At 45.8% G+C, this 22,987-nt stretch overlaps 1 long non-coding RNA gene across 1 annotated transcript; it reads left to right on the plus strand.

Moving 5' to 3' along the window:
• Positions 1 to 223: 223 nt before the first annotated feature.
• LOC139030338 (uncharacterized) lies at positions 224 to 21,705 on the plus strand. Its single transcript, XR_011482614.1, has 3 exons — positions 224 to 560; positions 20,226 to 20,517; positions 20,624 to 21,705. It is a non-coding gene; the product is annotated as an uncharacterized lncRNA (long non-coding RNA).
• The last annotated feature ends 1,282 nt before the right edge of the window (positions 21,706 to 22,987 follow it).

The raw sequence follows: 22,987 nt of genomic DNA on the forward strand, positions 1-22,987 counted from the left end.
TCACGTGCTAACAGCCACGTGCTAACGGACGCCTGCTAAGTCACGTGCTAATGGATGCCTGCTAAGTCACGTGCTAACAGCCAGGTGCTAACGGACGCCTGCTAAGAGTCGTGCTAATGGCCACGTGCTAACGGACACCTTCTAAGTCACGTGCTAACAGCCACGTGCTAACGGACGCCTGCTAAGTCACGTGCTAATGGCCACGTGCTAAGGGATACATGCTAATGGTCAGGTGCTAACGGCCGCAAGCTAAGGGGCACATACTGCCGGGTGCTAACGGTCATACTCTGCCGGTTAAGGGCTGACTGCCAGGCACCAGCTGTGTGCCAGCCCCACCGAGTCACAGTGCCAGCAACAGCCTGGCTGCGGGAGGGCACAGATTAAGTGATGAGACTGGAATGTAATACCTGCTGCAGGAAAAATTACCTGCTGCTTTCTCTATTTAAATAGAAAGCAGTATTTAGCATCTTACTGTTCTTTTGAAGCTGGGGCCTCAGGGGAGGATGTCTTAGACCACAGGGTTCTTCTCATCCGCTATGGTTATGGTTCCACATGGGTCTGTGAGGACGACAGTGTCTCCTCCGTCCTACGTCTCTGACCACTTCCAGCGGGTCTGTCCAGTCTCCCCAACAAGTTCATGGAGGATTGCCCATCTTTTGACAGGAATCGCAGTAGGAGACCCAGAGCCATGAAGGCCATTGGGATTCTCTGTAGGAAGAAAGCATTTTGAGTACATTTTGAAGTAATAAGGGACATCAAACTTGATATAACTGTTAACCCGAGACATTTTAAAAGTAGATTATTCTCCAGCGGGAGACCTGGGTTCTTTCTCTGGGTTGGGCAGATCCCTGGGAGAAGGCATAGCAATCCCCTCCAGTATTCCTGCCTGGAGAATCCCATGGCACGACTGAACAACTAGCACAGACATAGTCTCCAGCTTGTAAGGTCTGACTTTTTAAGAGGGCTGCTATTATCTTTGCTTTTGTGCCCCATTGGTATCATTTATTGTTGATTAATTCTTGGGGCCAGACACAGAATGAAACTTTCCACTTGCTTTTGAAATTCAAAAAGGGCTATGATTATTTTAATGTGTCTGTTTTTCAGACTTAATCATCCTGAAAGAAAGAAAAGTGAAGTCACTCAGTCGTGTCTGACTCAATGGGATTCTCCAGGCAAGAGTCCTGGAGTAGGCTGCTTCAACAGGGGATCTTCCTGACCCAGGGATCGAACCCAGGCCTCCCACATTGTAGGCAGAGGCTTTACCATCTGAGCCACCAGGAAAGGCCACAATCACCTGAGTCTTGTTCAAATTTGGACTTTTTTTTTGCCTACTTTTAAGTTATCTACTGAAAAAAGATATAATAGCGTTACTAATCCTGTGAGTTGTCGATATTTACATTTCTGAAACCTAGACGGTGTGGGTGTGTGCTAATTCGCTTCAGTCATGTCTGACTCTTCACGACCCGTGGCCTGTAGCCTGCCAGGCTTCTCTACTCACGGGACTCTCCAGGTAAGAACACTGGAGTGGTTGCCAAGCTCTTCTCCAGAAACCTAGACTAATAATCTTCCTTATTTCTAAGTATCCTTTGTAATTGTTTTAATCCTTTCACAAAGATTTACCGTGTTCCTCTTGTCACTAATATTCCAGTGAAAGCAAGAGATACATGTAAACGAATACTTGGGTTTTCATGATGTATGTGGCCTAATTTAATATATGTCCCAAGTGTTCTGGGCGCCCAGAAAGGAAGCTGATAGATCCTGACAGGAGGAGCGATTGGGGGAGATTTCACAGATGTCATATTTGAAGTAGACCTGCTGGGAGAGTTATTATTAACTTGGAGGGGTTTAAGATGCATAGATAGCAGTAATCTAGGTAATAATCTGGGTAAAACTACAATCTGACAGGGACAGGGACAAGAATTCTGTTTGGAATCTGTTGCAGGCTTGTTCCATTGACTTGACGCAGGGGGTGTGGGATGGAGCAGGCAAACACAGATGGCGGGTAATTCTGCTTGAATGTTCAGTGGATGTGAGTACCTTGGTTTAGGTTTTTAAAATATAGAGGAAGAGGGCAGAATATTGAATTTTCTTTTTTAAAAACCTGATTCATTTTGTTTTTGGCTGCACCGGGTCTCCTTGCTGCATGCAGGCTTTCTGTGGCTGCGGCGAGCCGGGCCTCCTCCAGCTGGGGTGCGTGAGTTTCTCTTGCAGCGCGTCCCTGGGTGCAGAGCGCGGCCTCCGGAGCACAGGCGCAGTAGCTGTGTGCATGGCCTTACTCACCCCTCAGCGTGTGGGGTCTTCCTGGACCAGGCCTTGAACCCGTGCCCCCTGCGTTGGCAGGCAGGTCCTTAACCCCTGGACTACCAGGGCAGTCCAAGGTGTTGGGCTTTCTTCTTGTTCAGTGTGAGACGCCCAAATGCAAGCCTGGGGCAGTCCCTCCTGGTTTGACTAATCAAGTCTTAGAGAAAAGTCCTGGGCCAAATGCAGGTACATATGGGAGTTCATGGCATGTAAGATCTTGTGTGAGCTAGTCCCCAACTGTTTCCTATGTTATCTCTTGTAACTCATCTCTCACTGTCTTTTTCCAGACCTGCTCAACTACACCCAGCTGTCTGCTCTTTCACTCTGGTTTTTACCCTTCAAGGTGCCTAAAATACTCTTTTTCTGAAAATGGGGAAAAAAAGCAAAACAAACAAATGAAAAAGAAAACAAAATAACTGTCTCTTAGTAGGAAAATGATCAGTACACTGGCTTACTCATATAGTAGAAGTCAATTCAGTAGTTAAAACTAATGGATAAGATCTACATTTATCAACATGAATAAGAACCTAATATTGACTAAAAAATAACCAAGTTAACTGAATATGGGGCTTCCCTTGTGGCTCACCTGATATAGACTCTGCCCACGATGCAGGAATCCTGGGTTTGATCCCTGGGTTGGGGAGATCCCCTGGAGAAGGGAACAGCTACCCACTCCAGAATTCATTCTTGCCTCGACTGTATAGTCCATGGGGTCGCAAAGAGTTGGACACAACTGAGCGACTTTCACTTCACTAACTGAATATGTACAGTTTGATAGCATTTTTATGTATCATGTATCACACATATGTAGTAAATACATATATAAGTAAAAAAAAACTGACAACTTTATAATGTTGAATCTTCTCATCCATAGACATGCCATATCTCTTCATTTATTCAGGCCATTTTTATGCCTGTCAATGGAGAGTCACTATTTTTGCATAGAAATCTTGTGCAATTTTATTAGCATCCAGTCTCAGTCTTTCTTGTAGTCCATCCTAGACCTGGATCAAAGTTTCTTCCCCCTGGGAGACTTCTCCCACTTGTACCCACGAGGAGGGCTGAGGTTTTCCGTACAGTCTTTAAGAATGGAGACGGTGTCTTATTTATAGTGGCGTTTCCAGTGCTCAGTCAGGGTCTGGCGCATGGTCAGATCCTAGTCCGTACTGGATGAGAAGCTTAGGGGTGATAGTTGAAGCCAGGGAGCATGTGAAGGTCATTATGAAGACAAACAATAGGTAACAGTCAAGGGGCTCAGCCCCAGGGGGACGTTTGCGATAGGCCACAAAAAATGAAACTCCTAGAGTGACGGGTGATAAGCAAGCACCATATACTGGTGTCCCGAGTGGGGTGTCTCTACAAGTCCAAGCTGACAGCCGTGAGCAAGCCTGGTGCGTATTAATCTTAAATAGGAAAAGAGTCATTCCAAGCACCTAAGAAGTGAAGGAGGCAATGATTCCTACCTGTGAGTGGGTTGAATGGAGCTGGTCCACTGTGTGCATAGACCTTCCCCTTCGGGCCAGCAGGCACAGCCAGCAGCTGTTTCTGTTGCGGTCTTCAGCTTGCTCCCTCCCCGCTCTGCCAGAGCAGCTGGAGGTCTTCCTGGTGCCTTCATGAAGCACCCTTCCCGGGGACAGAGGAGCCTTCATGCAGCATCCTTCCCGGGGACGGAGGAGCCTTCATGAAGCATCCTTCCCTGGGACGGAGGAGCCTTCATGAAGCACCCTTCCCGGGGACGGAGGAGCCTTCGGGAAGCACCCTTCCCTGGGACGGAGGAGCCTTCATGAAGCACCCTTCCCGGGGACGGAGGAGCCTTCATGAAGCACCCTTCCCAGGGACGGAGAAGCCTTCATGAAGCACCCTTCCCGGGGACGGAGGAGCCTTCATGCAGCGTCCTTCCCTGGGACGGAGGAACCTTCATGAAGCACCCTTCCCAGGGACGGAGAAGCCTTCATGAAGCACCCTTCCCGGGGACAGAGGAGCCTTCATGCAGCATCCTTCCCGGGGACGGAGGAGCCTTCATGAAGCACCCTTCCTGGGGACGGAGGAGCCTTCATGAAGCACCCTTCCCGGGGACGGAGGAGCCTTCATGAAGCACCCTTCCCGGGGACGGAGGAGCCTTCATGAAGCACCCTTCCCGGGGACGGAGGAGCCTTCATGCAGCATCCTTCCCGGGGACGGAGGAGCCTTCATGCAGCATCCTTCCCGGGGACGGAGGAGCCTTCATGAAGCACCCTTCCCGGGGACGGAGGAGCCTTCATGAAGCACCCTTCCCGGGGACGGAGGAGCCTTCATGAAGCACCCTTCCCGGGGACGGAGGAGCCTTCATGAAGCACCCTTCCCGGGGACGGAGGAGCCTTCATGCAGCATCCTTCCCGGGGACGGAGGAGCCTTCATGCAGCATCCTTCCCGGGGACGGAGGAGCCTTCATGAAGCACCCTTCCCGGGGACGGAGGAGCCTTCATGAAGCACCCTTCCCGGGGACGGAGGAGCCTTCATGAAGCACCCTTCCCGGGGACGGAGGAGCCTTCATGCAGCATCCTTCCCGGGGACGGAGGAGCCTTCATGAAGCACCCTTCCCGGGGACAGAGGAGCCTTCATGCAGCATCCTTCCCGGGGACGGAGGAGCCTTCATGAAGCACCCTTCCCGGGGACGGAGGAGCCTTCATGCAGCGTCCTTCCCGGGGACGGAGGAGCCTTCGGGAAGCACCCTTCCCGGGGACAGAGGAGCCTTCATGAAGCACCCTTCCCGGGGACGGAGGAGCCTTCATGAAGCATCCTTCCGAGGGATGGAGGAGCCTTCATGCAGCGTCCTTCCCGGGGACGGAGGACTCTTCAGGAAGCATCCTTCCCGGGGATGGAGGAGCCAGCTCTGCTTCCCTGTTTGTTCTCAGTGGTCCCACTGACCTTGGCCTCATCATCCCCCAGCCCATTACTTCCCAGATGGGTCTGAATCGGTCCCTTGAGCTTTGAGCTATTCCCAGATGCTCTGACTGCTCTTCTCTCAAAGTGGAAAGGAATAAAAGGTGGACTGGATAAACTCTTATGGCAGACACGGCTGTTGGTGGAGCCAACATGATATCTTAGACTTTTTCTCGAAGTGAATCTCAGTTTGTTCCGGGTGGTCCTCTGAATCTTTGACGCCCACCTCTGCAGTCAGACGTGTCCACAGTCTGGCTGAGGAGGTGTAAGAGCACATTGCCTGCTGAGGCGTTTGGAAGCCCTCTCGGTAAAGGGGCTGATTCAGTAGGTCATATTTTCGTGCTTTGCTACAAAGCAGAGGCACTGCCTGGGGCTGTGGGAGACTTCCTACAGACAGGGGGCTCCAGGCCAGGCCCATCTCCTCCAGGAGCTCTTCCTGACCCAGGGATCGAACCCAGGTCCTGCACTGTAGGCAGATTCTTTACCATCTGAGCACAAAGGAAGCCCATGAAGGGGCAGACAGGGAGAAAAGGAGTGGACTTGCAACCTGGCTTTTTTTTAAGCCACTGTTTAGTTGGTTTTCCTATTATTTTCATTATAGTGAAAATGTAAGTGATACTACGTTAAGTGTGAAACTGTGATAAATATTTGTTTCTGTCCATAGAAGAAGTGATAAACGCTCCAGCATAGGTGGTGTTTAAGCAAAGGCCAAAGGAGAGTCTAAGGGGATTCCTGAAGAAAAAGAGGAGTTGAATCTGGCAGAAAAACAGAAATGTTAATTTATAAAGAAAATCATTTGAGATAAAGGTGGCTTCTGGAACCTCAGAGTGAAATTGTAATTACTACAAAATAAGGTTTCCTTATTTTAGCACTTAAGGAAGCTGCAACTCTGTGTGTATGAGAGTAAAACATACAAGTGTGTGTGTTAGTTGCTTGGTCGTGCCTGACTCTTTGCGACCCCATGGACTGCAGGCCCCTGGGATCCTCTGTCTGTGGAACTCTCAGGCAAGAATACTGGAGTGGGTTGCCATTCCCTTCTCCAGGGGATCTTCCTGACCCAGGGATCGAACCCAGGTCTCCTGCATTGCAGGCAGATTCTTTACCTTCTGAGCCAGTAAAACAAAGATGGCAGAGATGCTAAAGATAACTAACCTTTATTTAAGAGTTACCAAATGCCAGACTCTGATCTAAGCACCTTCTCCTTTCATCATCACAATAACTCTCTAAAGTAGATACTATCAGTTATCGCCATTTTATTTTTATTTTTTTAAGTTTTGTGAATATTGAATTTCTTTCTTTTTTTAATTAATTAATTTACTTATTTTACTTTACAACATTGTGTTGGTTTTGCCATACACTGACTTGAATCTGCCCTGGGGGTACATGTGTCCCCCATCCTGAACCCCCCTCCCACCTCCCTCCCCACCCCATCCCTCTGGGTCATCCAGCCCCAAGCACCCTGTATCATGCATCTAACCTGGACTGGCGATTCATTTCACATATGATAATTTGCATGTTTCAATGCCATTCTCCTATATCATTCTGCCCTCGCCCTCTCTCCCAGAGTCCAAAAGACTGTTCAATACATCCGTGTCTCTTAATTATCACCATTTTAAATGAGAGGAAACTTAGGCACAGATTTAAGAAACTTGCTCAGGTCATAGAGCTCTTAAGTGGTACAAAATAGACCAGTACTTAACTCTGTTGATCTCAAAATCTGCCATAAACTTTCTATAGGAGTAGTCCAGTTAGTCAAATTAACTCACAAAAAATGAAATTAACTCACAAAATATTAAGAATCTACATGTGAAATGTAATACTGTTCTTTAGAATTCTTAAGGAGGCAGAGTATATTCACAAAAAATAATTGAAATTATTTATATTAATAAGCAATTCATACTATATTATATAAATTAGATACAATAATGTATTGCTTGAGTAGAAAACCACAGGCAGGTAATACCCTAAAAAATAATAGCATCATTTCCATTTAGTGAGATTAGAGATGGTTCAATCTTCTTTTATAACATTTTAATGTTTTCAATTTTTCCATAATGATTTAGTTACAATATTGTTTCTGTTACAAGAAAAACAATTAGAAAACAACTGTGCATGCTAGGTCACTTGTCCTGTCCGACTCTTTGCCACCCCATGGGTCACAGCCCTCCAGGCTCCTCTGTCCTTGGGTTTCTCCAAGCAAGATACTGGAGTGGGTTGCCATGTCCTCCTCCAGGGGATCTTTCTGATCCAAGGATCGAACCTGTCTCTATGTCTCCTGCATTGGTACGTGGGTTCTTTACCACTAGTGCCTCCTGGGAAGCCCAGAGAATAGTTGTATACTGCCACAGTTTCCAAATGCTGATTGAAAACTGTGCAGATGACAGCTATCTTCAGTTCTGCTGAGTTTTTGTGAACCATTCAGCGGCTCAGCTGTCCTGCAAAGCCAAATTTTGGGGTAAAAATTCTGTTTCTGGATGTCAGGGTCATCTCCACATTTAACCTACAGGGGAATGACGATTGATCTGATCCCCCATCTTTTGGGGTGTGAAATAACAGAACTACTCCCTGTTGCCCTGTGGGGGCACCAAAGGTCAGCTGGAGGCAGGTCACACTCGGGTGGCTGAAAGATCTCCTCGGCAGCACGCGGGAACGGCAGGTAGACAGGCGCTCGGGAGCCGGTGTCGTCCATTGTTGGGCTCATGAGCGAAGACTGCCTTTATGGATCTGGCATGATGGCTGATGGCAGGAAACACATGGGGAGTTTGGGGTGGCATCGAAACTTGGTTCTCGTCAAGAAGATAGGCTTTGGAGAAATGTCCCGAGGTCAGGGAGTGATGCTAGGGAAAACTAGGTTTCTGAGGGAAGTGGAAGGAGCCTGGATGAACTCAAGGGCAGCAGCGTGCCCCTTCGAGGACCTGGAGGTGGTAATGCCCGTGGTCCTGCACCAGAGGAACACCCACTGCAGCTTAGTCCAGCAGGGAGGCAGTAAAGAGACTCTTGGCTGCAGCATTTTGAATGGACTCAGTTGCAACTGGTTTGGAGTTGAGGCTGCCAGAAGGAAGAAGGCTGCAGTGGGTTGTGATGTGAACCGTGGTTTCCCATCAAGCAGGGGTCTGAGGTCCTTGAGACTTTCCCTTCCCCTGCCTGTGTGATGCTGGCAGATGCTGGCAATGAGTTGATCCTGGTCAAACAAAGGAACTGAGGTGACTGTTAACACATCCGTTCATCCACTGGCTCAGTTCTCCCCCTCTCAGTTCCTGCTGCCCCACAGTCCAAGGCAAGACTCGCACTGGCTTCCCTTCCTCTCCCTCCTCCCTCTCCAGGTTCTGTTGTTCTGAGACCTCGCTTATTCTTCTCCAAGTCTGTCTGGCTATTAGTTTTAACCACATTTTGCATTTCCTTGGAACAACGCTGACTCTGAAAAAAGACAGTGAAAGGGAAGGGACAGTGTTGAGAAACTGTGAAGGGAAAACTGTCAGAATTTGGCAAAAGCCACAACTTGGCGAGAGACAGGTGAGTTAAATGAACTAGAGGTTTTCTTGTTAGAAGATGAGTAGCCAGGGCCCTTGGTAACTCCACGTCATCATCCATGCTTTTGCTTCTTACTGTGTTTTGACCTTAGTTAGGAGCACACAGTGTCCATTCACGGGGGCAGAGAGTCCCTGAGATATGGTCCATGGGCACAAATGCTGGGAGATGACAAGGGGTTTGGCCTTCCCAAGAGAAGAATTCCCCACTGAACTCTTCGTACAGATGGATGAATTTCTTTCACACGCACACACAAAGCGAAATACCTCGGTTTTACAGATGGCGATGTCTTAGGAAATAAACGACAGTGCTGATACTTATAAGGCTAGATTTGAGGCACCGGCGTGCGCCCGCCTCTCCAGAGTCGGGCGCTGGTTTCTGCAGCGGGCAGTGTGAAGAGGAGATGCTGATGTGCTGGAGCGCGTGCTCTGCTGTGCTGTGCTGTCTGCGTCGCTGGAGTGAGCTTGTTCACAGGGCATCCTGGAAGGTCCGCTTAGAAACAACGGCCCGTGTGCTCGCGGGTGGGAGGAGATGCGTACCATCGCATCGACCTTCCTCAGGCACAGGCCACAGGGTGCTGAAGACTTAGGACTGTAAGAGCCATAGAGATGTCCTTCCAATGCATGGACAGCCTTTCGGTCTCCTCTCCCCTCTGGAGAGCCCCCTTCACCCCCTCAGTCCCGTGGTCAAGCAAGTCCTGACCGGTCACTGGAAAGAGGAGTCTGGGAAAACCCAGCCCCTGGCCTTGAGTCGGTGCAGCGTCGAGTGCTGCCTGCACCGCTCAGCTTCCCAATCACACCGTTGTTTGGTTTTCTCTCCTTCTGGTTCTGCTTCCCGCACAGCCTACTGTCTCCCAGGGCACCAGGCTGGTCTCCCAAGGTGCTTTGACATAATCCCTCTCTTCGGGCCTATTTTGGGAACTTTGTCCTAAGGCAGCATTGATCATCCACAGCTGCGAACCTCAAAAAGCAAGAAACAACCAGGTGGTTAAGAGCCTCTAACACCACCATTTGAAGTGTTCTTACCAGAAAATGTCACACCAGAATCTCATACAGCTTCTGGATCCACTCTCAATGAAGAGGAGTACAGAAGACAGGAAGACACGATAAACACATGATACCATAGGAATGTGGTTGGAAAAATACAGACTGAGGCAGATGCTGTAGGACAAATAATCTCATGCCCCAGATAAATAACAAGAAAAAATAAATATACAGCATCTCATGAGATGAAAATTTGAACCCAATATATGATACAAGGGAGTAATTATTAATTTTTTGTAGTAGGATTATGTCATTTTTAAAGAATCCTTATATTTTAGAAGTACATTTTGAAATTTTTGTAGATGAAATGTTGTGATATCTAGAATTCTTCAAACCAGTTCAAGGAGGAAAGCAGGTAAATATTGCTGAAACAAGATCAACCATGAGTCAGTAATTATTGAATTTATTTATTATACTAATCGGTTTGTTTTTGTATGCTTGAATGTTTCTGTGTTAGAAAGTCTAATATTTCCCCTTTTGTCAGATGATGTTGGAATGTTGGAATGGCTGTAGGCATTCTGATGACTACAGACATTTTAGAGATGGAGCTAAGATCGGGTTGAGTTGGCGACACCTTTAGTTCGGGTTTTGTGGGATGTATTTATGTGTTTTTGCTGTCGTTTATTGTGTGTACAGTTGAGTTTTTTCTTTTCCTCCGGAGTAGGAATGGCTTTGAGAAATACTTTTAATGCCTGGTGTGCTGAGGTAACTGGCATCAAGACAAAAGAAATTGAATCACAGTCCCCGTGAATCTTTGCTCTGGTTTATAGCTCCAGAAGTACGTGGGAGTGAAAGAGAAACAAAGCTTCAAAAGCAGTCTGTGGAAAATTCTTCTTATCATCAAATGTGTAAAGCAATATGCTCTTTCTGTGAAATTCAATTCTTTGATACCTTAACTAAATGGCAGTTCTCTCATCAGGAATATAGGAGAATGCAATAATAACGTACTGTATATTTTAAATTAAAAAGAAAGAATTGCTTGAAATCAAATTTAACAGATTAAATTGTGTTTGTGGAACTCAAATTTCTACCAAGACGGGAAACAGCATGGTAGTCTGTGTGTAAAGACACCAATTTTATGCATTTTATGCATAGAAATGAAAAATAATTTAAAAACTGTGATCAATCATGCTAGAAAGAAGACTATTTTTCCATTTTCTCTCTAGAAAATAATAACAGAAGATAATTGTAATATGAAAAGTTGATCAAAAAGTATACAGCCAAAAGTATGGAAGAAAGTATTATAGGGATGTAGGACCTTTCCAGGTGGTGCCAGGGGTAAAGAACCGCCTCCCGGTGCAGGAGACATCAGACGTGGGTTCCATCCCTGGATCGGGAAGATCCCCTGGAGGAGGATATGGCAACCCTCTCCAATGTTCTTGCCTGGAGAGTCCCAAGGACAGAGGAGCCACGTATTTGTGCTGTGCCCTTGAGGTGCTCAGAGTCAGCAAGTTTATAATGTGATAGGATCAGGCAGTTAAACAATTAAAAATACCATGTTATGGATGGTATCTGCTAGCTTTAAAAATTTTTAACTTGGAGGTGATCTCTCTTCACATTCTAAATGTATCCTCATTTTTATACTTTTGATTTGTAATTTTGTATTCTTTTGCTTTAGAATCCTCCCCACCCATTGTATAAGCTTCAGATGCTACAGTAGCCACCGCTGCTTAGTTTTCTTCACTGACTCCTCCTTTCCTCTCTGATTTCCAAACTAGACAGCAGAGCTCTCTTGAATTGGGCCCCTTTAGGCATCTGGCTTTATCCCCTGCACTCTGCATTCGTGACAGTAGCTTCCTCGGTGTTCCTCCAGAGCCCTGCGTGCATGCCCACCTCAGGGCCTTTGCACTTGCTCTCCCACCTGCTGGGATTGCTCTCTACCACCCCCACCTCTGTAGCCACAAGGCTTACTTCTTTGCCTGACAGATGAGGCTTTCTCTGACTACTCTTTTTTTTTAATTTATTCTGGATGTGTTGGGTCTTGGTTGCGGCGTGCGGGGTCTTTCCTTGTCATGCATGGACTCTCTCCAGGTGTGTCAGGCAGGCTCCAGGGCGCGGGGCTTCAGTGGCTGAGGTGCACGGGCTTAGTTGCTCTGGTAGCATGTAGGGTCTTAGTTCCTTTAGTTCCTGAGTGCGACCAGAGATCGGACCCACGGCCCCTGCCTTAACCACTGGGCCACCAGGGAAGTCCTTCTGACTCTTGTTTCCGCAACACCAGCCCTACGACTTCACTCATTTCATGTCACGACCTTTTCTCCTGCTTACTTTCGCCATAGTAAATTCTGACAGGTATATTCTTGCCTGGTTGTTTAATTGTCTACTCCCCCTTGTTAAAATGTAAGCTCTGTGAAGTCAGGGATATCTAGTTTTTTTTTCATTGTTGTATCCCCAACTCCTAGCAAAGGCTATGACACATAAAGAATACTGAATAGCATTTGTTGAAGGGATAAATTGTCCAGGAATGCCAAGTTAGTTTTATATTACAAACATTTTACGCCTTTAAAAGGTCAAGCACTGAGTTCTAAGAAGCAATCACCCCACTCCTTCCTTGGTTTCATTAATATTCTCTGGAGAGAGCATGCTTTTCCACTTTTCCAAATGCCACCCGGGTCAGCAACTGAAGCACGTCTCTGGTTCACTTGTAATGTAAACAATGGAACTGTCGTGCGTTGCGGAACAGGAGACTGCCTCAGCATTGCTGTTTTCCCCATCCCCTTACTTTCAGCTGGAAGGGAGGATCAAGCGGGAGCATGGCCTTCTTTCTGGGCTTTTCCAGCAGCCTCTGATGCAGCTGTGTGTCTGGAAAGCGTCGTCCCTCTCCCTCAGCCCCCCCAGTTCTGTGTCTCTGTCTCCTGATCCTTTCCCTCCGCAGTCACTTCCCGTCACAGCAACTGTTTCAAAATTAAACGTGAATTCTAAAGCAAATGAAGCAAAGGCAGGAAGGGGGAAATGAATCACAAGCATATGGGAGCAGTTTTGTTTGAAAGCATGATCGGCATTCTTTGCAAACAAGCTGTGGCCATATGTGGCGGGGTGGGCGTAGAAGAGGTTTTAAACACAGAAGTGATAAACCGTGGTAAAGTCTGAGTTATAAAGGGAAGGCTCACTAATGACTGGTTTGATAGTAAGAAGGGATACTTTGAATGAAGTCTCTCCATGGAGACAAGGTACTTTTATGTCTTTTTTACAAAACAAATAGATTGCCAAGAGGTAGTGTTGATGAGAAAATTTTTACCATGGATTAGCAGAGAAGCTAAGACAACTAACTGGTTGGAACTTGTTTCTTGGCTAAAACCAATAAATTCAAATCTAGTGAATCTTCAAGAGAAGTTATTTTTAGAATCAGATCTATTGCCTTATATACTCATCCTGAAGGAAGACAGGGAAGAGATGGAAGGGGCGTGTATGTGTGTGTGTATCTGTGTGTCTGTGTGTCTATGTGTCCCTTTTATTGACTGATTCACTTAATACATGTTTTCTGGGTTCTGATCATACACAGTGCTCAGGGCCTGGATATTTGATTGTGAGCAAAAATCCTGAGTATTAGCTGGTAAGCAGAAATCAATCATCACAGTTCCTGCCTTCATGGAACTTCCTGTCTGGCAGGAACACAGACAGTCATCAAACTGCACACAAATAAATGTAAAACAACTGTGGTTTGTGCTCTCAAGGAGAGCAGCAGCGTGGATTCTGTGGGAGTCGGGGATGGGATGCCTGGCCAGACGGGGGTCAGGAAAGGCTTCCCCACGGTGGTGCTGGGCTCGCAGCTGGGAGATGAGACTGAAAAGAGAGGACAAGATCGTGCCCAGGGCAGAGGGGGCAATGTATGCAGTGGACCCAGACCTGGCAGAGCTGCAGAGTATTGAAGCGCTGCGTCTGGAGCTTGATGGTGAGAAGTCAAGAGAGAGGAGGAAGAGGTGAGAAGGGGTCTGACTACCCAGTGCCCCACGGACCGAGTTAAGGACTTCGGTCTTACTCTTAAGGAGAAGCCACTGCAAAGGGGGAATGGGACACATCCCCCGTGTGGCCCCTGTGGTGCCGGCTTACAGAGAATGGTCTATAGGAGGTAGAAGTGATGAAAACTGGTTATGCTGGACCAAGTCTTCATTTGACAAGTGTTGTGAATGTTGCTGTGAATGTATGAATGACCTAGAACCAAGTGCTGTTCTGGGTCCTAGGATACAAAAGATGAATGAGAAATTTACGGCTCTTCCCTCATAAGGCTTACCGGCTAGGATGCAACATGAATTGCAAAGAACCTCACAGGAAGAAATACTAACTTGCAATTGACATAATGCAACCAAAGAGCAGAGTAGGACGCTCTGAGGTCAAATAGCAAGGGTCCTCCGGGGGACGTGGTAGGGAAGCCTCAGGGAATGGTTCCTCTAAGTACACTTGTCAAGCCTTTGGTATTCTCTGGGAGTTGGTTCCAGGACCCCCCACAGATACCAAAATCCATGCGGATGCTTAAGCCCCCAATATAAAATGGCATAGTATATGCAAACACTAGGCACACCCTCTCAAAACCTTAAATCATCCCGATTTGTAAGATTTACTTCCAATACCCAATACAGTGTAAATGCTATGTAAATACTTGCCATGTGCAGTTTGCTTTTGGGAACTTTCTGGATTTTTTTTTCTGAATACTTTTGATCTGTGGCTGATTGAATCTTGGAATGTGGAACCCATGGATATAGAGGGGGCAACTGTATTTAGTAGTAAGATTATTGGAAAGTTACTGGGAATTTCAATTAATCTTTTATTCTCCACCCACACCCAGTCCTGGGTGTTCATTGGATGGACTGATGCTGAAGCTGAAACTCCAATACTTTGGCCACCTCATGCGAAGGGTTGACTCACTGGAAAAGACCCTGATGCTGGGAGGGATTGAGGGCAGGAGGAGAAGGGAACAACAGAGGATGAGATGGCTGGATGGCATAACCGATTCGATGGGCATGAGTTTGGGTAAACTCCAGGAGTTGGTGATGGACAGGGAGGCCTGGCGTGCTGCAATTCATGGGGTCGCAAAGAGTCGGACACGACTGAGCGACTGAACTGAATTGAACTGACTGAATCCCTCTTTGATTAGGTGACCTTGACTTCAGAAGCTTTCTCCCTCTGAATATAAATTTCAGGGAGTGGGTATTTAGGCAGCAATCTTTCTGGCAGAAATGCAAAAACCTTCTCTTCTGAGTATATGCCTGTGAGACATACGTGGTGGTAAATGAAACCATAAACTATCAGATCGTTGAGCAGCTCTGATTTCATTCTGTCTCTACATAATTCACCAGGAGGGTAGGAGTATTGATATTTCTAAATTAACACCCTTTTTCTTACTAAACCAATTACTTCCAACATGTTACAGTTCATCACTTCAAACTATTTTTTCCCCAATCACTTCAAGACAGAAAATCCATATGCAGTTTATCAGTGTGTGATGCAGTTTGCATCTCTGTGCTGTCACCAGTTTGGATTTTCATCATTCCTTGGACTCTTAGCCTGATCTCTTCACAAATTAATGTGTTTGTGTGAAAACAAGCCCCACGCGTTATTTATGCATGTAGCCTAGCAACCAGCAGGAGCAGACTCCCCAGAAACTCTGGGTGTGGCTGGTTGTTCCTGAAGATAAAAAACTCAGTACTGTTCTTCTGAATTGACCTAGCCCTTTACCGAATCACTTAACTCCATGCTTTTAATAAGTTTTGTAAGTTTAACATACTTGATTATTCGGATTGAATTCCATCCCAATCACTTGGGATGTATCACAAGTTATTTGAGTTCTTCAAGCTTCCTTTTTGCTTCAGTGGGGCAGGGATAATTGTATCTGTTTTGCCAATTTAGGGTTTCCTGGTGGCTCCATGGTAAAGAATCCACCTGCCGATGCAGGAGACTCGGTTTCAATCCCTTCCTGTCCCCAGGGGTCAGGAAGAGCCCCTGGCAAAGGGAATGGCTACCCACCGCAGTGTTCTTTTCTGAGAAATCGCACGGACAGAGGAGTCAGGCGGGCTACAGTCCACTGGGTCATGAAAGAGTCGGACAGGACTCGGCGAGCGACCAACCTGCTTTGTAAATCTAAATCGGTATTTGCGTGTTAGATGCCATTTATTCCGTGGGGGGAGTTGCAGCATTGATACCAGTTCTTCACCCCCGGCTGTACTTGTATGCCCTTCGCCGTGTGACTTAGCAAGTCCTGTAGTAAAAAGAGAGGGTATTTGCTTGCCTCGTGGCTTTTGTGTGGGTATGTTACTCCTGTTGGCCAGTAGAATGAGGCGAGGGAAGTGGCGCGCAGTTCGAAGCTGAGGTCTAGGAAGCTGGTGTATTTCTGCTTGCTCTGTGTGCTCTGCCCGCTGCCCTGAGGACACGGCTGTGGCTCCGGGCGCAGGGTGGGCGGCTCCGGGCAGAGGGTGGGCGGGTGTGGAGCAGAGCCCCTCCAGCCCAGCTGCCCAGACCAGCTGACTCCCGGATGTGTGGGCAAGTCCAACCCCGGTCAGCAGAGCACCCAGCCACCCCATGTGCACTAAACAAATGTGTATTGTTGGCAGCACAGAGGTTTAGCTGTAGTCTGTTGTGCAGAATTGTAATAGTAGATGACTGATGTATCATTCATCAACCATACCCCGATCCAGCTAATTAAACATCCCTTGGTTCACTAACACCATGGTATCTTGCAAGTACAAAGACAAGAGGTTTCAGTTCTAAGGGAACTTTTTCTTCTTTCCCTATGCTTCTTTATGCTTTTCCTCCCTTGGCCCAATATTCAAAAGTAAATACGGATTTTTCTGTACCATACCCCAAGTTAAATAAAAGGCTCTCGAAATAGAAATCTAACAAACAGAATTTTGGTGAAAATGTTTAGTTCTAACTGATATGAAGATGAGAAGTCTGTTAGGATTCTTTATTGTTTAATTAGTCTGTTGAGATTCTTTATTATCTAATTAACTTTATTGTCTAATTTATAGACTAGATTGATCTCTAAGTACATGCAAAAAACAGAAACAGTCCATGAAATTTCACTACGAGCCTAACAGTCACCCGGCTTTGGGAGTCTTTTAGACAATTCTAAACTAAGAGTTCAATATAACACACACGTATTGAATAAATAGCACATATAAGGCAGAGAATAGGGAGACTCGGTTTCAATCCCTGAACTGCAAGGAGCCCCTAGAGAAGGAAATGGCTACGCTCCAGGATGCTTGTCTGGAGAACCCCATGGACAGAGAAGCCTGGTGGGCGACCCTGTCCATGGGGTTGCAAAGAGTCAGACACAACTGCATGAATTTCACACACACACACATAAGGTCCTAGGAAGTGGGAATAAAGAAGAGATAGTCGCTCCCTCTTAATGAGCTCGTAAGGGAAATAAAACACAAAGTACTCACGCTGCATCTCATGAGTCTGTAACATGAAGTTTTTTGTACTTTTTCACATGTTAAAGTCAGTGTAGTAGCCGTAGTTTAGTTGTTAGTATTTTTCTCTTTTTTTGGTATATAGAATAATGATGCAGATTACAACTGATACCAGCTTAGGCCCAAGAAAATAGAGAAGTAAGAGCATCATATCCACTAGGTCATAGGATCAAAAGGCAAGGGGATTATTTGTCTCTGACAATTTAGGGGAAGATTTCATGGGGGAAGAAGCATTTATATAAGATGCCAAAAATAGGTGGAATTTTAATAAAACAAAATGTGCTGCAATAAAGACCACTGTAGATCCACTGGTTCCTCGGAATTGTTTTTATCACCAAGCCACACTTTTATCACCTATCCCCTCCCCAACCCATGTTGCTTTCGAAAAGATTTTGTCATTATAAATAAATTTGCATTTATCAAGAGGCACTTCTGAATTTGATAGCAAAAGCCATGTAGTATTGGTAATCAGAGTTTCTAATCAGACAAGATAATAAATATTCCATTACTATTTTTTTTTTTTGGCCAAAAGCCAAAGCACTAAATATTTTAGTTAGTCTAGAAAGTTATTATGTCAGGTAACTCTTTAATTTCTATTAAGATTTTTGAAATATTGACAATAATTAATCCTGGATGGGAACATCATTCTATGTGAAAAATGCATCATAAGAAAATATGTAGACATAGGCCCCACAGGCTGTGGTTCTTAATATGGTTTGCCTGGTGCTGTGGACAAATGAGGAAGAATGAAGGGAGATGAGGCAGGAGTTGTGAAAGGACCAGCTCATGGAGAGTCCTGAATGTCATACTTAGGAATTTAGACTTTCACTGAACCATCACTGAAGAAATCATTAGATTTAATAAGAATGACTCATAGTATGAATTGGGCTAGCTTACCAAAAAAAAAAAAAGAAAAAAAAAGGAGAACTCATATATATATCATAGGCAAAAGAGGCAAAACCTGGATGACTGAATTTCCACCAAAAGAACACAGACAGGCCACGGCATGTACGCTCCTCCACAACAGCACAGCCGGCAGCAAGCCAAGTGCCAGAGGAATGTGTAAGCTTCATCACCCATCCTCTGTTTCTTACATGAAAGCCCCAAACAAGGTGTTATGTAATCACAGGAGCTTGCATTTCTGAGTCAGACCACCTAGATTCATGTTCCATCTTAGGTCTGTGACCTTATTCAAGTTACTAAAGCTTTGACCTTTGATTTTCTTATTTACCAATGGGGAAAATGGGCCTCCCTGGAGGCTCAAATGGTAAAGAATCTGCCTGTAATGTGGGAGGCCTGGGTTCCATCGCTGAATCGGGAAGATCCCCTGGAGAAGGAAATGGCAACCCACTCCAGTATTCTTGCCTGGAGAATCCCTATGGATAGAGGAGCCTGGAAGGCTACAGTGCATGGAGCTGCAAAGAGTTGGACATGACTGATAACTAAGCACAGCAAAATGGGAAAAAGATGTAGTATTATCAATATTAGAAGATATTTGTAAGGTTGACAGATTTTTTTGTAAGTTGTCTTGTGCATAGTTAGCAGAATTTAATACTTAATTTCTTTTAGATTGACTTGGAAATCTAAATGTCAAGAGACTTTGTGGTGGCAGAAAACAATAAGTTCAGTCTCTCTTTTCATTATCTCGTAAGATGCCAAACTGGCTGATAATCAAGACCCCAGGGAGAAAGCATATGCTCCAGACACCAGCTTTGTCTTGGCAGTGGTCTGCCTTTGACTTGACAGGGAATCGGAAGTGACAGCTGAATCTAGTGTGGGCATTCCAGGAGGGTGGTTTTCCTGGAGGACTTTAACTGGAAGCCCAAGTTTTGAAAATAGTTATCATTGCTGCAAATACATGAGAGTAGGGGATAGAGGAAGCATCTTGCAGAAGAAAGTCCTGAAATTCCTGGACAGGGTGGAAAATGGGAAGTCAGAAGTCAGGAGCTCAACATTCTGTCGACGAGACTGTGGCTGTCATCAACACCACTGTTCTCCAGGCTTTCTTTCTTCTTTTAAAAAATTTTATTTTATATTGAAGCATGGCTCAATGGGTAAAGAATGTGCCTGCAATGCAGGAGACACAGGAAATGTGAGTTCAATCCTGGGTGGGGAAGATCCTCTGGCAAAGGAAATGGCAACCCACTCCAGTATTTTTGCCTGGAAAATCCCATGGACAGAGAAGCCTGGTGGGCTGCAGTCCATGGGGTCACAAAGAGTCGGATATGACTGAGTGACTAAGCACAACAAATTTTCAGTATTTACAATATTTTTAAACATTGTAATTAAATATTTAAATATTGTAAATATTTTAAAATACTGTAAGCTGATTTACGATATTGTCTTCATTTCAGGTGTGCAGTAAAGTGACTCCATTATGCATACACATCTATCCATCCTTTTTCAGATTATTTTCTCATATAGGGTATTACAGAATATTTAGTAGCGTTCCCTGTGCTATACAGTAGGGCCTTGTTGATTATCTATTTTATATATAGTGGTGTATATAGGTTTCATTAATAATTCCTTTCAGTTGGTCATATCTGAAATAAGGACTGCAGAAAATATTTGTCCCATGAGCTTGCTTAAAAATATGCTGAATAATGATAATTAAACCTGATCTTGGTCATGCATTTTTGGAGTGTTCAAACTGGTCTCATATTTATAATTTCATGTTTTTCAGAGTGACCTTTTGAGGAAAGTAGGGCATTTTTATTCCCCTTTTCCAAATGAGGAATCTGAAACGCCACATGGCACAGGGAGCTTTCCTGATGCTCATGCTTAATAAGTGGAAAGGACCCCTACGCTTTGACTTCCATCTGAGTCTGCGATGTCCTTGTCTCTCCATGAAGATTCGTGATTATTTTCCCAGTAGGCTTGATCGTCACAACCCGTTCCCTTTTGGATAACTTCCCCCTCGCCCCATTGTATTTTATTACTCAACAGTTTTATAGCAGGCTTTGCGGCTCCTAGGGTCACGAGAGACTGACATTTGCCATTTCTCACCCTGCATGGCCTTGGGAAGTTGTTATGGAAAATCGGCAGCCCGTCATTTCCTTCATCCGGTTCGACCCAAGGCTCTCAGAAGATGGAGGCTTGAAAGTCTCTTCTGCCTGGGCGAGATGAGGTTGAATTACTGAACACCTGGCCAGGGTCAGACCTCATGGTTTTCACAGCTCAAGTCTGTTCACCTTCTCATCTTTACAGACTGGGACCTCAGCTGCAGCACAGTCAACTCCTTTCCTTTCTCTTGCCGGGGGCTATCAAATATAATACAGTCTCCTGTCCTTCCTAAGAGAGAAGCCTCTCTTCTAAAGGTCAGAGCATTTCACATTCCTTCCATGTTACTCAGCATTTTACAGTCATTCTGAGACATAGACCACCCCCCTTTCATTTTTTTTTTCTTCTTCTCCTTTTAAACAGGAAATCACGTCTCAGAAACCCCTGGGTGAAGAAAAACAATTAAATGAAATCAAATGTAGGACATCTCCTGAAGGTTGCTATAGCATTTTACAAAAATCTCACTGTTCTCCTTTCACTGGCAATTTTGTTTATATATTAGCAGCACGTACTTAGTAATTCAGGGTGGTGATCGGTCAAATCACCTCTCCAATGTTTGTTTCAAAAGGACTCTTCTGATTATCTCTACTGTGTAACAAACCACCCCCAAATATAGTGGCTTGTAAAACAGCCAACATTCATTTGCTTATGATTTTGCAATTTGGGCAGGCAAAACAAAAACTAACTTTAGTTCTGCTCTTCTCCTTGGAGTTTCTCACGTAGCTGTAGTATCTGAAGGTCTCACTGGGATCGGAATGCTCCAGATGATTTCTGTATTAGGTTGAATCGTTTCTCCCCCAAATCCACATTTACCCACAGCCTCGGAATGTGACTTTTTGATGAAAAATGATCTTCGCAGATATAATTAGTTAAGATGAGATCATACTGAGGGAGGGTGGGCTCATGTCCAAGATAGCTGGCGTCCTTGTGAGAAGGGGAAGGGGACACGTAGACAGATGCAGGGAGGGTCAAGGCTGGGTGATGACGCTGTCAGCCAGGGGCCTCCCAGCATCGTGGGCCACCAGCGGAAGCCAGGACAGGCAGGAAATGGATTCCACTTCAGCATCTCCAGAAGGAGCCAACCCCAATGACACACAGAGTTTGGACTTGTAACTTCTAGAAGTGTGTGTGTGCAGGTTCAGTCATGGCTGACTCTGTGTGACCCCATGGACGGTACCCCGCCCGGCTCTCTGTGCTTGGATTCTCCAGGCAAGAAGACTGGAGTGGGTTGCCATGTCCTTCTCCAGGGGATCTTCTCGATCCAGGAATCAAACCTGTGACTCCTGAGTCTCCTGCATTGGCAGGTGGATTATTTACCACTAACGCAACCGGGGAAGCCCTAGAACTGTGGGAGAATAAATTTTCTGTTGCTTTAAGCTGTCCAGTTTGTGGTAGTCTGTTATCTACGACGCCCGTGGGAAACCGGGACAGTCACTCTCCTGTCCACTGCTCCAGCCCGGATGACTGGACAGCCCGCCCATGCCCCTCCCTCTCTGTCTCTGCCCCCGCCGTGGGGTCTCTGCCAGAGGATCTGGGCCCCGAGGAAGCTCGAGCTTCTAGGAGATTGAAAGAAAGTGCCAGGCATTGTGTAGGTTAGACCCAGAGCTGTCACCAGTTTACTTCTGCCAAATTCTATTTTTTAATATAAATTTTTATTGAAGTATAATTGATTTATAATGTATTAGTTTTAAGCACACAGCAAAGTGATTTGGATATATACATATATACATATAAATATTCTTTTTCGGATTCTTTTCCATTATGGGTTATTACAATACATATTTTTTGAACTTTTATTTAAAATTTTTTACTGGAGTATAGTTAATTGCCATATTCAGTTGATTAAGGTCAATTCCAGGGCAGGCTCAGATTCAGGAGAAGGGAGTAGACTTCATCTGCTGATGGAGGCGCAACCAGCAGACAGAAATGGGGGGACTGTTGGTGTCCCTATTGGAGTCAGCCTACAACGAGGACTGTGCTAGCCAGTCCTTGTGAAGGATCTTGGTGTAAGCCAGCCCTTAGTGCAAATCTCTGCCTGGGTTCTGTAAGACTTCCTTCAGCAAGTCACCTTGCAAGTCACCACCTCCACCTGCAAGCCGTGTCCTTGAAGGTCAGCCCGGCTCAGGCCCCGAGAGCAGGGCTCTCCCAGCTGGGTGAGCAGCATTCTGGGGCCAGGCCGCGCTGAGCTTCCAGGGCCTCGGGTCAGCACGAGAGGGAGGGCACTCGCTCACAGGAAAGAGGTTGTGGTGTTTCTGGTGCAGAAATGGTGACCTCTGTGGGGTCAGTCTGACCACGGGACACACCGCTTTCCCAACCAGAGTTGACAGGGTGCGGGTACCTTTCTGTGAGTGCTGACCAAAGGCGGTGCCCAGAGACCAGTGAGAGGGGGAAGAAGGGCCACAATGATAAAAGTCAACAGCTGAAAGCTTGTGAGGGTTTCAGAGGGCGTAGGTACTGAGCGTGAGTTGCTTTGACACAAAATCCCTGCTCTTCCATTGTCACCTGCAGAGTATTTTTTTGGAAGCACAGAAATGTTGTGAAAGAACTTGAAAGACGGGTAAGAAAGGAAGATATAACTTAATGGTTTCAGAAATGGAGTGATACTGTCAGGTAATGCGTTAGATATCTCTTCCTCAGGCAACTTACATTTTTCTCCTTTAAAACTGTATCATGAATATCTGACACATGTGAAAGAACGTATGCGTTCTGTACGTAAATAATGAAACC

This window comes from Odocoileus virginianus, chromosome 22, assembly GCF_023699985.2.
Source record: "Odocoileus virginianus isolate 20LAN1187 ecotype Illinois chromosome 22, Ovbor_1.2, whole genome shotgun sequence".
NCBI lineage: Eukaryota > Metazoa > Chordata > Mammalia > Artiodactyla > Cervidae > Odocoileus > Odocoileus virginianus.